The sequence below is a fragment of the Gymnoscopelus microlampas genome, assembly GCF_963454915.1.
Source record: "Gymnoscopelus microlampas genome assembly, chromosome: 4".
NCBI classification, from domain to species: Eukaryota; Metazoa; Chordata; class Actinopteri; order Myctophiformes; family Myctophidae; genus Gymnoscopelus; species Gymnoscopelus microlampas.
Window position 1 is genome coordinate 4,267,179 of NC_139941.1, and position 16,286 is coordinate 4,283,464.

Consider the following 16,286-nt stretch of genomic DNA (forward strand, 5'->3'; position numbering starts at 1 on the left):
ATATATACACACACGATTCATCATTATTATTTTTATTTATTATTATTGTTATTTATTAATATTATTTATTTATTGGCCTTATGTTATTAATAATTATTATTATTAACATAAGGCCAATACATGAATCGAATACATCAAGTCAGGAGGGCACTAGAGACATCTGGGCACCATATTGTTGGGACGACTGGACACCTGGACATCTGGGCACTAGGGACATCTGGGCACTATGGTACAACTGGGCACCTTGACAACTGGCACTAGGTACATGTGGGCACTTGGCCAACTGGGCACTAGGTACATGTGGGCACCTGGACAACTGGGCACTAGGGACATCTGGGCACCTTATTTTGGACGACTGGGCACCTGGACATCTGGGCACTATGGTACATGTGGGCACCTGTACAACTGGGCTCTAGGTACATGTGGGCACCTGGAAAACTGGGCACTGGGGACATGTGGGCACCTGGACATCTGGGCACTGGGGACATCTGGTCACCATATTTTGGACGACTGGGCACCTAGACATCTGGGCACTAGGTACATGTGGGCACCTGGACAACTGGGCACTGGGGACATGTGGGCAATTAGGGGTGGAGACATGTGGGCACTAGGGACATGTGGGCACCTGGACAACTGGGCAATATGGTACATGTGGGCACCTGTACAACTGGGCACTAGGTACATGTGGGCACATGGACAACTGGGCACTGGGGACATCTGGGCACCATATTTTGGATGACTGGGCACCTGGACATCTGGGCACTAGGGACATCTGGGCACTATGGTACATATGGGCACCTGTACAACTGGGCACTAAGTACATGTGGGCACTGGGGACATGTGGGCACCTGGACATCTGGGCACTGGGGACATCTGGTCACCATATTTTGGACGACTGGGCACTAGGTACATGTGGGCACCTGGACAACTGGGCACTGGGGACATGTGGGCACTATGGACATGTGGGCACCGGTACAACTGGGCACTGGGGACATGTGGGCACTATGGACATGTGGGCACCGGTACAACTGGGCACTAGGGACATCTGGGCACTTGGAGAGGTGGGCACCAAAACCATCTGGGCACTAGGGACATGTGGGCAACTGGAGAGGTGGGCACCAAAACCATCTGGGCACTAGGGACATGTGGGCAATTAGGGGTGGAGACATGTGGGCACTAGGGACATGTGGGCACTAGGGACATGTGGGCACCTGGACAACTGGGCAATATGGTACATGTGGGCACCTGTACAACTGGGCACTAGGTACATGTGGGCACCTGGACAACTGGGCACTGGGGACATCTGGGCACCATATTTTGGACGACTGGGCACCTGGACATCTGGGCACTATGGTACATGTAGGCACCTGTACAACTGGGCACTAAGTACAAGTGGGCACTGGTGACATGTGGGCACCTGGACATCTGGGCACTGGAGACATCTGGTCACCATATTTTGGACGACTGGGCACCTAGACATCTGGGCACTAGGTACATGTGGGCACCTGGACAACTGGGCACTGGGGACATGTGGGCACTATGGACATGTGGGCACCGTACAACTGGGCACTTGGAGGTGGGCACCAAAACCATCTGGGCACTAGGGACATGTGGGCAACTGGAGAGGTGGGCACCAAAACCATCTGGGCACTAGGGACATGTGGGCACCTGGACAAGTGGGCAATTAGGGGTGGAGATATGAGGGCACTAGGGACATGTGGGCACCTGGACAACTGGGCAATATGGACATCTGGGCACTATGGTACATGTGGGCACCTGTACAACTGGGCACTAGGTACATGTGGGCACCTGGACAAATGGGCACTGGGGACATGTGGGCACCTGGACAACTGGGCACTATGGACATGTGGGCACCTGGACAACTGGGCACTATGGACATGTGGGCACCTGGACAACTGGGCACTAGGGACATCTGGGCACTATGGTACATGTGGTGGGCACCTGGAAAACTGGGCATTATTGACATCTGGGCACCATATTTTTGGGACGACTGGGCACCTGGACATCTGGGCACTATGGTACATGTGACATGTGGTGGGCACCTGGAAAACTGGGCATTAGTGACATCTGGGCACCGTGTTTTTGGGAGGACTGGGCACCTGGACAACTGGGCACTAGGGACATCTGGGCACCATGTGTTTGGGACAACTGGGCACCTGGACATCTGGGCACATGGACATCTGGGCACTAGGGACATCTGGGCACTAGGGTACTTGTGGGAACCTGTACAACTGGGCACTAGGTACATGTAGGCATCTCGATAACTGGGCACTAGGGACATGTGGGAACCTGGAAAACTGGGCACTAGGGACATGTGTGCACCTGGAGAGGTGGGCACCAAAACCATCTGGGCACTAGGGACATGTGGGCACCTGGACGAGTGGGCATAGGGGTGGAGACATCTGGGCACTAGGTACATGTGGGCACCTGGACAACTGGGCACTAGGGACATGTGGGCACCTGGACAAGTGGGCAATTAGGGGTGGAGACATGAGGGCACTAGGGACATGTGGGCACCTGGACAACTGGGCAATATGGACATCTGGGCACTATGGTACATGTGGGCACCTGTACAACTGGGCACTAGGTACATGTGGGCACCTGGACACAACACACCCTAACCCACAACACACACACACACACACACACACACACACACACACACACACACACACACACACACACACACACACACACACACACACACACACACAAACGTGATGTTAGAATACACTTATGTAAAGTGATGTCCAAAAATAAATACACTTAAAGGGATATTTCACTTTCAAAAAAACTTTCTGTCATTTTATCATCTACTCAGGCCTTTGTGAACCCCCCAGACAGTTTTTAAGTTGCTTGATTCATTATTTAGATATTTGATATTAATTTTATCAGACACGCCCCTTTCCTATACAAACCCATTGTAACTTCAAACTCCATTTTAACCATGTTAGATTAATCAAAAACACCCGTCCTTGGTTCTGGTGACTCATCCTGCCCTCCTAATGCGTAAGGGGGCCGTGTTTTTCCGATTACTTTTTTCATTTATTTTATTTGCATTTTTTATTGTATTTTATTTTTTTGATTTTCCCAAAAAATATTAAAAATACATACCGTATGTCCCTGTGTGAGGAAAGTTATATGGGCGCGTCCGGGCTGAAGAGCTGATAAATAATCTGTTGTCCGATTGTGTCAGCGCCCCCTAGTGGCCAAATTATTCAAGAATCCCAATAACCCTAATTTTCAGAACCACATGTTTGTGTGTGAGGAAAGTTATATGGACGCGTCCGGGGTGAAGAGCTGATCAATAATACGTTGTCCGATTGTTTCAGCGCCCCCTAGGGGCCGATATAATAGTGAAAAACTGTTTGAAAGGAGTAAAAACAAAATTGGACACCTGTTTCTGGGTCAGCGCGTCGCCCCGAACGCGCCCATATAACTCTCCTCGCACACGGCCTTACCATTCTCCTTAATTGGCTAGGGTCAAATGTCAAGTTATTACGCGCAATAAAGCGATATATCTCGAAATCGATACATTTTTAGAATCCACCTTTCGGATATGTTGTACAGCTTGCCAAGGCGCACGTGTGGATGTCTTGTTTGTCCCGGTACGACACTCCTAAGTTGACCTCCTACACTTTCAGAAGGCACATAGAGTCTTATATCTTAAGACCATATCAAAGGACAAAGTCAGAAATAGAAATGTGTCGTAACGGGACAAACAAGACATCCACATGTGCGTCTCAGCCAGCTCTACAACATATCCAAAAAGTGGACCCTAAGTCCTTATCGTATCCGAGATATTGAGCGAGATAGCGAAGCCGTAACCATAGCCAATTAACGGATAATTAAATCATGATTTGATATTAGGGTTTGATTATTTCAAATTTTAGCATTATTTTACGTGTAGATTTGTGAAAAAAATATATCAGAGTAATCACAGGCTTGGAACACCCTAAAACCAACCAGGAAGTGGCCTTTTGAGGCACTTCCTGTTGTCCGAGAAAAAAGAAACTTGCATATTTGGAATCAGCGCCATCACATTAGTCTAAAGCCAGAGTCTCGAAGAAAAATACAATTTCTAAAAATTTAACGAGGGTTGACCTTTGCAGTCTTTTCGCTGACCTTTGAGCTTTATCAGTGTCAAAAAAAATCAGGGCCGGTGCCAAAAAATCCGGCTTACTCTCAATATGGATTGAGAGAAGTTTCGGATTTAAAAAAAATATCTGGAGCGATTAGTTACAGATTTTGTGCTCAACAAAATCAGTTTTTTATACAAAAGTCAATGTCCAATCTTTTTGGTGACCGTTTGTATTTCCCAAGGTCCTAGAAAATCGAGACCTATCCCATTCAATTCAGCGTCTTTTTTTGAGTCTGAAAAGGCGTTTTTTAATTTAAAAATAAAATATTTTTAAAAAATGTGAGAAAAGCTAAACTTTGAACTATTTCAAAAATCTTAAACTTCTTATTAAACAATTCTAGACTATTGATGTAACCTACCATTCGACTCAATATCATATAAATAAGAGGGTGGAAGGGTCAAAATAAAATAATAATATGTTTGTGAAAAAAGCTTCAAGTTTACTAAACTTTAACGCTTGTTTAAACCACTTTCTAAGGGTCATACAAAATCGAGACCTAGCCCATTCGATTCAGCGTCCTCTTCTGAGTCTGAAAACGTGTTTTTTAATTTAAAAAAAATATTTTTGAAAAATGTGAAAAAAGCTTAACTTTGAACTATTTCAAAAATCTATAACTTCTTATTGAAAAGTTGTAGACTATTGATGTAACCCACCATTCGACATAACCAGGGTTGACCTTTGCAGTCTTTTTGCTGACCTTTGAGCTTTATCAGTGTCACATGTACATATACATATACGTATATGTTATATTATGCATATAAATAGATAAATACAAACACCAAAATTATCCTCACTTATAATGTTAAGTAAGGATTACTGAAAAAACATTAGTTTAATACCAAATCCTCCTCACTTATAATGTTAAGTAAGGGTTACTGAAAAGACATTAGTTTAATACAAATCCTCCTCACTTATAATGTTTAGTAAGGATTACTGAAAAGACATAAGTTTAATAAAACACTAAAAGTCATCCTCACTTATAATGTTAAGTAAAGATTACTGAAAAGACATTAGTTTACTTACAAATCCTCCTCACTTTATAATGTTAAGTAAGGGTTACTGAAAAGACGAAGTTTAATTACTTTCCTCACCAGAAAGTTGACTCTACTAGATTTCATCTAGTAGAGTCAACAAATTAAGCCGAAATGAGTAAAGAGTACTCTTTCTTTTAAGTAAGGTCTACCATTACATGAAATCAGATTTTACAGTGCCCCACATGTCCCTAGTGCCCAGATGTCTCCACCCCTAATTGCCCACTTGTCCAGGTGCCCACATGTCCCTAGTGCCCAGATGGTTTTGGTGCCCACCTCTCCAGGTGCCCACATGTCCCTAGTGCCCAGGTGTCCAGGTGCCCACATGTCTCTAGTGCCCAGATGTCTCCACCCCTAATTGCCCACTCGTCCAGGTGCCCACATGTCCCTAGTGCCCAGATGGTTTTGGTGCCCATCTCTCCAAGTGCCCACATGTCCCTAGTGCCCAGTTGTACAGGTGCCCACATGTACCTAGAGCCCAGTTGTCCAGGTGCCCACATGTCCCCAGTGCCCAGTTTTCCAGGTGCCCACATGTACCTAGAGCCCAGTTGTACAGGTGCCCACATGTACCATAGTGCCCAGATGTCCAGGTGCCCAGTCGTCCAAAATAAGGTGCCCAGATGTCCCTAGTGCCCAGGTGTCCAGGTGCCCACATGTCTCTAGTGCCCAGATGTCTCCACCCCTAATTGCCCACTCGTCCAGGTGCCCACATGTCCCTAGTGCCCAGATGGTTTTGGTGCCCATCTCTCCAAGTGCCCACATGTCCCTAGTGCCCAGTTGTACAGGTGCCCACGTGTCCATAGTGCCCAGTTGTCCAGGTGCCCACATGTCCCCAGTGCCCAGTTTTCCAGGTGCCCACATGTACCTAGAGCCCAGTTGTACAGGTGCCCACATGTACCATAGTGCCCAGATGTCCAGGTGCCCAGTCGTCCAAAATAAGGTGCCCAGATGTCCCTAGTGCCCAGGTGTCCACATGTCTCTAGTGCCCAGATGTCTCCACCCCTAATTGCCCACTCGTCCAGGTGCCCACATGTCCCTAGTGCCCAGATGGTTTTGGTGCCCATCTCTCCAAGTGCCCACATGTCCCTAGTGCCCAGTTGTACAGGTGCCCACGTGTCCATAGTGCCCAGTTTTCCAGGTGCCCACATGTACCTAGAGCCCAGTTGTACAGGTGCCCACATGTACCATAGTGCCCAGATGTCCAGGTGCCCAGTCGTCCAAAATAAGGTGCCCAGATGTCCCTAGTGCCCAGGTGTCCAGGTGCCCACATGTCTCTAGTGCCCAGATGTCTCCACCCCTAATTGCCCACTCGTCCAGGTGCCCACATGTCCCTAGTGCCCAGATGGTTTTGGTGCCCATCTCTCCAAGTGCCCACATGTCCCTAGTGCCCAGTTGTACAGGTGCCCACGTGTCCATAGTGCCCAGTTGTCCAGGTGCCCACATGTCCCCAGTGCCCAGTTTTCCAGGTGCCCACATGTACCTAGAGCCCAGTTGTACAGGTGCCCACATGTACCATAGTGCCCAGATGTCCAGGTGCCCAGTCGTCCAAAATAAGGTGCCCAGATGTCCCTAGTGCCCAGGTGTCCAGGTGCCCACATGTCTCTAGTGCCCAGATGTCTCCACCCCTAATTGCCCACTCGTCCAGGTGCCCACATGTCCCTAGTGCCCAGATGGGTTTGGTGCCCATCTCTCCAAGTGCCCACATGTCCCTAGTGCCCAGTTGTACAGGTGCCCACGTGTCCATAGTGCCCAGTTGTCCAGGTGCCCACATGTCCCCAGTGCCCAGTTTCCCAGGTGCCCACATGTACCTAGAGCCCAGTTGTACAGGTGCCCACATGTACCATAGTGCCCAGATGTCCAGGTGCCCAGTCGTCCAAAATAAGGTGCCCAGATGTCCCTAGTGCCCATTTGTCCAGGTGCCCACATGTACCTAGTGCCCAGTTGGCCAAGTGCCCACATGTACCTAGTGCCAGTTGTCAAGGTGCCCAGTTGTACCATAGTGCCCAGATGTCCCTAGTGCCCAGATGTCCAGGTGTCCAGTCGTCCCAACAATATGGTGCCCAGATGTCTCTAGTGCCCTCCTGACTTGATGTATTCGATTCATGTATTGGCCTTATGTTAATAATAATAATTATTAATAACATAAGGCCAATAAATAAATAATATTAATAAATAACAATAATAATAAATAAAAATAATAATGATGAATCGTGTGTGTATATATATATATATATATATATATATATATATATAGTAAATATAGTTCGTTTGCAGTTATATCCACCGTAATCACGCATACGATCGATGTAAAATACGTTTTAACATAAATATTGCGAGTGAAATGGTTTAATAACCAATAATAATCCATTTAAATAATGAACGATTATTTAAATGGACGATCAGAAATAACAGTTCCGGGCTCAGACAATAATTAACATTATTTTAATTAACTTAAGAATGATAATAATGTTTGTTGATGAGCACCATCATCATTATAAATGTACATATATGCATAAATGTGTGTGTACACACACACACACACACACACACACACACACACACACACACACACACACACACACACACACACACACATATATATATATATATATATATATATATATATTATATATATAAAGCGCTCAAACATCATTATTATAAATGTATACACATACTGTCTGTGTGTGTGTGTGTGTGTGTGTGTGTGTGTGTGTGTGTGTGTGTGTGTGTGTGTGTGTGTGTGTGTGTGTGTGTGTGTGTACACGTTTTAACATAAATATTGGGAGTTAAATGGTTTAATAACCCAAAGAACACGCACTTCCGGTATTGTAATGTTATAAATTTATATATCCATCGTAAACATACAAACGATCGTTGATACAATCAGTTTCAACATTAATATTGAGAGAAATGTGTTTAATATATAGAAAAAAACAGGCACTTCCGGTCCCTCACACAGCCATCTTTGGGCAGGTCACGTGACAACACATACCTTAACATTGCATCACCCATAAGAGTGGTTGATAACGGCCTACCAGAGTCTCCTGGGAGGCCAGTAGGGGCGTACTGGGCCATACTTATGGACTGACAACCCTGATAACAGGCCCATTCTATGGACTGAGAACGTGTGTATCGGGTGTCCGGCGCCAGTACCGCCGTGGACAGAGAACGCTGGACCAGTACTGGCATGCTGTCCAGCACTGCATCCACAACTTTGTGTAGTCTGTCTGTCTGTCTGTCTGTCTGTCTGTCTGTCTGTCTGTCTGTCTGTCTGTCTGTCTGTCTGTCTTTCGAGTACATGTATCCTGCTGAGCTACATTGACCAAGCCCAAGTGCTTTGATTTTTTTTATTTTATTTTTCACTGTGGATATTTTTGTGGTTCATAGAGGCCTACTTTTATTTCTACGCCACTCGGTGAGGAAAATATTGTACATTGTGAGCTTGTAGCTCTTTTGATTTTCTTTTTCTTCTTTTTTTCTTCTGCAAGTGTTTTGAAAACTTGCAGAACCTGTTATTGTTGTTTTTTTTTGTTGCCGATGAGTGGAACAGGAACAGTAAAGTCCTTTATTGATACCGGATTTCTTCATTGCAATATTGATACTTTTACTTAAGAAAAACTTTTCCCCCACTGTGCAAATCGTTCTGAAGCTGAAGGTATAGGGTTCATTTGGATATGTGGGCACCTTTTGAATGGGTTGAACCCAGGCACGGACTGGCAGATGTTTTTCGTTTGTAATAATCCATGCTAATTATTATTGAACCATTGTAGATGTTCATATTTCACGAATATACATAGGAACCTATTCTTTACTATTACTCCATTAATAGGTCACGTCAGTAGCTCAATTTTACGGCGATCTAGTCACAGTCCAAGTTTATTATCATAGCGCTCACTTGTCTATCAAATCATCTACACATTGCCTACATGCATACGATTATTTGTTACACTTAATATACAGCTTCACACTCCACAGAGAAACACGTAAAACCAGCCACCAACAACTGCCCGCTGCTGGCCGTGTTGCCAGGTTAAATGAGAGAAACTAACAACCAGGTCTAGGAAAACAAGCCCAAAAGACGCGACTATGGGCCACATGAGCCCTTTAAACCTACTGTATACATCGGCTATGTGAAAATAGTAGATCTGAAAGCTCACAACGCTAGTTAGTTAGACTGACATGACAAACAGACAGACAGACCGACCGACCCAGGTAAATTATAATAATAAGGGTAATAATAATAATAATAATAATAATAATAGCATCAATTTGTTTATTGCACTGCACAGCATTTACGCACAGCCTCGTTTGGTTTGAGACACATGCAGTGTCCACTGTCCAGTCTGGTCTAATATCAAACCAAACTAGGCTGACGGTGGACAGCTGTGCGCAATCTCATCTCATGGACGCCTCTTGAAGACTTAATTTATGGGCATATGAAGTGGACTATTATAGTAAGTGGACAGATTAAGGTGAAAGTTTAATTTGATCATAGTTCTGGTGGTTAGAATTCACGACAGTTGTTGTGAATTAGGTGAGAAAAATCCTTCTGAATGTGGCAATTTGGAGAGCTCCAAGTTGCGCACGGATGCTTAATTTATTTTTCCTAGTTTCTTAAATGCTACAGTTTCTTCGAAAATATGTAATCTCCTATAGTTCACAAGGCGTGGCGCTGTGATGCATCCAAGTTCATGTTCATGTTACCAAGCCATATTGTAGTACAGTCAATAGTAGGCTAACACTAGGCTGCTTTTAAATCTACAATGAAATGACAACGGATCGGGAGATGCATGCGCGTGTCGTTCTGCAATGATTTTTAATTCATTAGAGGCGGCAAATAAGCAACACATTTAACACATTAAGCTCAGATGATTCCAACCAGGAGGAAAGAGACGGGAAGACAGGAGAGAGGACAGGGAGAGAGACGGTATAATGCTTTTTATTTTATTTTTGTTGTGTGTCGACCTGCGCAGCGCGCCCCATCCCGCACCGCCATAATGGACTCTGAAAGCTTGGCTCATGTGTAGCCTATCATAATTATTCACAAAAGTAACATGGATATATACACTTAGGATTTAGAGAGAACCCTGAACTATTGCGCTTGAGATTTGGGTTCATTCTGGGTTAAAACTGAATCTCTCAATTGTCTCCAAACGAAAGGCCCAGAATTAATTGGAGACGACAAAAAGAAAGCAGTGCTGTTCACACAAATGACATATGCCTATGGTTGTGGCAGGTGTAAACTTTAATATTATTTAATAAAGGAGGATTAATGAAGCATTAATACACACATGGTGTTTTGATGTTGGGCTGATTTGACAATATATCAGATGCAAGTGTCTCATTAATGCGCAGCGCATGAGATGCTTTACCAAGTATGCCTACATTAATTCACATTCATTGTGATTATATAGTCGGAATGGTGGTGTTTATAAATAGCAATGCGTCACAGTCGGAATAGCGATGTCTTTAAAACAAATGGGAAACATCTCCACTCCGAAGAATGGAAGTCAATCTTCTAAGTGGCGATGTGGAGGAATAGCGATGTGTAACCGCCTTACCTAGAATACACTGTGCCTTCCCTCCGCCAGACAGCTTTTAGTGTATTTACTATGAATATCGCCCCTATACTTAAGGCTGACAAATAACGTAATACACATCCATTCTCTCTCTACGTCCTGTGTGTCTGGAGGATGTTGGGTCTTTTGAGCAATTGAGCCAATGTGTATTCTCAGAATCCCATTTCACACTCGAGTGTGAAATGTGTCTGTCTGTGTCCCTCATTCACAGAACCGGTTTTCTACGTCATGACATAAGCGCACAATATAAACACCACACACATGTCCTGGCCTCGTTCTCTTCATTTTTGATTCTTGAGACAGCAGAGAGGCAGCAATGGCACCAGCGTAAAAAAAAAGTTTGTCCAGAGCAAACTCATCGACGCGAGGACGCCTAAACGAACGGCAGCCACCGCGACCGCCTAAACCACATTCAGGACAAGCTGCTTGAGGCTGCAGCATCAGTCCTGCTTGGTAAAATAAAGGCTGAACTCAGTGGACAATATTTTGCAATAGGCCTACTCGCGGATCAGTATAAAGATCTTTCCAAACGGGAACTAGTTGCAGTTTGTATTCGATTCATGGAGGATGGAGGACTTATCAAAGAGTGGGCAGTGGAATTTATTGACAAGCGCTCCTAAAAGAAACCTTTCCGAGCGCACTTTATGTACACTGCAATTCTCACTGGCTAAATTTAGTGCTTTGCACTCTGTAGCCAAAGCATCCCTGGATATTAGCAATACATTGCCAGCTTTGTTTTTGTGTATCAAGTGGTTTCCCCCCCCTTTTCTCTCTCATGTACATTATATCTGACTGGTGCAGCGATATGCTTGTGGTTCAAGAAAGTACAAAATAAAAGTCTTTGAGTCGTAGTCATGGTTAATAATTTACCAATCATCAACCAACTATTGCAGGCTACCCATGTCTAAGCTAAAACATAAACATGTAGGTCGCCTACATACTTTGGTAAATAAATCTGGTTATTTGAAGAGGTTATTCAACGCTCCAGCTGTCTATCTGGGCCTACCACGTATTTGCCTGGCCTTACTCATAAAGAGATCCTGCGTCCGCCACTGGTTTATATGTATTGTTTGTCCATTGTTGTAATAATGCTGCCTCTAGGCCAGGTCACTCTTATCATGATATAATACTGTTTATTGCAGAAGCAAATAAACAATGATAAAAGCAACAACAAAATATGCTACAAATAATAATAGTAGATGCAGGTGAGATTTAAAAAAATAAAGCAAGGGGGGTTTATAAAGTTGATCTCACCTATTCAAAAACTAAAATACAACACAAATAAGAATGTAATCAGAAAAAAATAATTACAAATGTGTGTGTGTGTGTGTTTGTGAGAACTGTTCCATAACTGAGCGCCCCTGAACTTGATAGAAAATTGATACAGACCAGTACAGATTGTTGGTGAACATTGAGAGATAATTTGTAAAAATACATTTTAAAAAAGTGCGGCCAGAGGTAAGAAAAGTGCAGTTTTCAGACAATACTGGACAATGGACAGGAGACGGCTCTTTGCCGTGGCACTTGTGAGATACGCACGCGTTCAGGGAGACCCCCTCTACCACGCCACACTCTCCGCTAAGCGGGAGAGGTGTATTTTGAAAAGTTGCGGGCCGTCCAGTGAGGTCAGGGGTCAGAAAAGTGTCTCTTTTCACTGCAAATTTTGTTTATCTACAGATCTCAGGAAAATGTCTGCATTCAATTATGGTTATCACTACTTACAATTACAACAATCTGTTGTTGCTTACAATTGACCACACTTTTTTTCTACACCTCTCCGGCTTATCTGAGAGTGTGGCGTTGTAGGGGAGGTGTCCCCGCACGTGTGCGTATGTCAGAAGTGTTGGCATCATCAGCCGTCTCCTGTCCAGTGTCCACTATTGTCTGAAAACGGCACTTTTCTGACCTCTGACCTCACTGGACGGTCCGCCACACCTTTTTCTACACCTCTCCGGCTTATCTGAGAGTGTGGCGTTGTATGGGAGGTGTCCCCGCACGCGTGCGTATGTCAGAAGTGTTGGCATCATCAGCCGTCTCCAGTCCAGTGTCCAATTTGTATAGGCTATGCACTCCTTGTACACCTTTGAACAGCATTTATCCATTTAGATAAATTATTAATGTTTTAAAAAACATTTTTGTTACACAGAAACATAATATGTGTTGTATAGCTTCGTTTAAATGCTTAATTTATAGTTTTAATGTGCAAATGTACCGTTTTTCAATGGCTCCTTTTTGCTCTAGACGAGGATACTCTTATTCTGAAGAGATCGTCCACCGGAAGTCTTATAGTTGTTAAGCTATTTTTGCTCACGGAACACAGCTTGCATCCTGCACCTGCTCTGTCTGCACTTGGGCAAGATGCACACGAGTCATGCAGGCTCCATACAAAGGTTTCATCTGTTTTTTTCTACTGGTATTCTTCACAGGAGAAGGTATGTTAAATGAACTGACGTTTCATTATCTACTTTGCAACACGATCTCATTAGCAAACGTACAATGGATAAGTAATAACCGCAGGACAAGTGGAGTTAGGTTGCGAAATACATAACATAATTGGCGCCAATACTGCCGCCTTTTCTTTTTCAACATGTTTTTAAGTGAAGTTTACATGATTAGAACATGCTTAAACATTTGACAATTAAGGTCTAATATTTCTACAATTGCTACAAATGGTTACAAAACCTGTATATCCAGTCATTTTGGACATAAACAATAAGTTGAAGGATAAAATTAAGTCTGATAATATTGTACCATACTTATAAGTTAACATTATTATTATTATGTACCGTGCATGTTCACATCATGTGGGTGACCGTGACAGATAGACAGTCCTTATTATTTCCCCCTTGCCCCCCTTATAAAATCGCCACTGTATGGCAATAAACATAAAGCTCCTTTGAATTGAATTGTGACTTGCGGCCACATGTGAACATGCATGAATGGCCGTGCACTGCCATTCTCAGACTTCTCTAGATCAGAGAGAGATAGAGAGAGAGAGAGAGAGAGAGAGAGAGAGAGAGAGAGAGAGAGAGAGAGAGAGAGAGAGAGAGAGAGAGAGAGAGAGGCTCATGTTAAGTCTTTTGTTTTTCACTTCTGTTATTATGAGTGTTCTTCAGTACTGTAGTACCACCTGGTATGGATGTCTGTCTGTAGCCATAAAGTCACAACTGCTGCAGCAACTGAACATTTGTTCAAAGATTGTTGGACAACCACTTCAGAGGCTCTATACATCTACGTATAATAACAGTATGATAAGGTTGGCAAGGAATATCACTTCAAACACTAGCCATGCTTTGTATGGAGAATATAGGTTGCTGCCTTCAGGAAGGAGATACAGTGTTGTTCCAACATACAATAAGGTCAAACTGAAGAGGTCCTTTGTCCATCAGACGACATTGAGGCTTAATCAGGAGTTTAGGCCAGGGGTAGGCTGAGTGGTGGACACTGCTCTTGTCTTTGTATGTCTTTAGGATGTATGTATTTTGTTTTTGTTTTTTGTGTCATGTCAAATGTGTGTACTGTTTATGTGTTGCATACATGGCTGCTGGGTCGCAAGACAAATTTCAGTGTGAACTGACAATAAAGTAGTATCGTATCGTATTAAGATTTCTGAGGTAAGGGGTAAGCTTAGGGTGAAATTATGTTTTACTAAGATCATTGATATCCTGCACTAGTACAGCGATGTTAACCTCACACTTGTTTATATACTTAGAATAAATATCGGTAAAATATTAACAGAGAGAGAGAGAGAGAGAGAGAGAGAGAGAGAGAGAGAGAGAGAGATTACTTGCAGTTGCACTTCACATAAAAAGATTTAAGAAAAAAAAACTCCACCTACATTACTGTATAATGGTGGTGCACCCAAATGAAAAAGTTAGTCACACAAGTAGCCTGATTATCTGACTGAAACTAGTCTATGGTCTGGAGCCAAACTAGCACACCAGTGCACTTTGCACCTTCACACACATCGTTAGTGCTTTACATGCAGTATGCACCTGTTCATACAGTCAGTGGTATGACATGTACTTATAACTGTCATCTCCTCCACCTATAGGTCTATCAGAGATGATCCAAACAGACAATAGTGTAAGGACCATGGTGGGAGAGGACGCCCGCTTAACCTGCCAGCTCACACAACCCAAGAATGTTGTTCAAATTACATGGAAAAAAGTGCTACCATCAGGAGGAACAGAGAATGTTGCCACCTATAACAAACGTGATGGCATCTGGATCAACCCTCCATTTCAGGGGAAAGTAGAGTTTAAAGAAAAAGGACTGCAGAGTAGTACCATGGTGGTCAGGAATGTGACCAAAGCAGATGAGAGCTGTTATAGATGTTTATTTAATGCCTTACCTGAAGGATCCATCCACAGCAAAACCTGCCTCATAGTTTATGGTAAGAAGAGGTCCTGATGTTGTTGGCCTGTCTGACACCTGTTGACCTACACTGTTTAATACAATAGCCATAAAACAATCAGAAATAAGGGAAGGTTTAAGCTTCGAAAGCTACGTTTATTCCTGTTTACAGATTTATCTATCTATAAGTGCACGTAATCTGTGTGTGTGTGTGTGTGTGTGTGTGTGTGTGTGTGTGTGTGTGTGTGTGTGTGTGTGTGTGTGTGTGTGTGTGTGTGCGTGTGCGTGTGCGTGTGTGTGTCCTTGTTTTCAACCTTTATCAGAGTCAACATATGATCAAATCTGATTCAAACTTGGCTGGGTGGTTTACATTACAACACGTTATTCGGGGGGGGGGGGGGGGGGGGGGTGACAGAATACATATTATTACTGCTATATATATATATAGGGTCTTCATTTTTTTTGCAGAGCAACCTGAGCCCATATTGCACATCACAAAACCCAGTGGCACAAAACTGATGGGTGCGTCCTGCTCGGCGGTGTCCCATCCTGCTCCGACGGTAACTCTGGAGGTCCCCAGACACCAAGGATCATCAAACTACACCATCAGCCATACAGACAACACTAACGGTACCGTCACAGTGACCAGTGCTGTCACATTGGAAAGGTTCTGGAGCAACGGCACACAGGTCCGCTGTGTGGTGCGTTTCTCCTCCGGGATCGTCAAGGAGGCATCCAGGGTCATTTATTCTGATGAACAAGACCTGTTTTGTGGTGAGAGATGGTTCACTTCTACTATTTTATTTAAGTAAATGTTCAGTGTTAAAAACAGATATGCATGTGGATGGATTGTTGGATGGATAGATACTGTAGATGATGTTATTTATGACTCTATGATACTTTATTTTCCCAGATGTGCTTGAGAAATCTGAAGCAGATCAGAATAGTTCCAGTAAGTTATTTTTAATCAATGTGCCTGTTTGATCCTGAGATTTTTCATTGTGAGAACATACAGTAAATGAATATGTCCCATCTTTTCCTCACAGTTATACTGGTTATTTGTACTGCTGCTGCTGTCATTGTTGTTGCCATTGGTGTAATCATCGCAGTCTTCAGACTTGGGGAAAAAAGAACAAGGTAACAATCTTTAATATAGG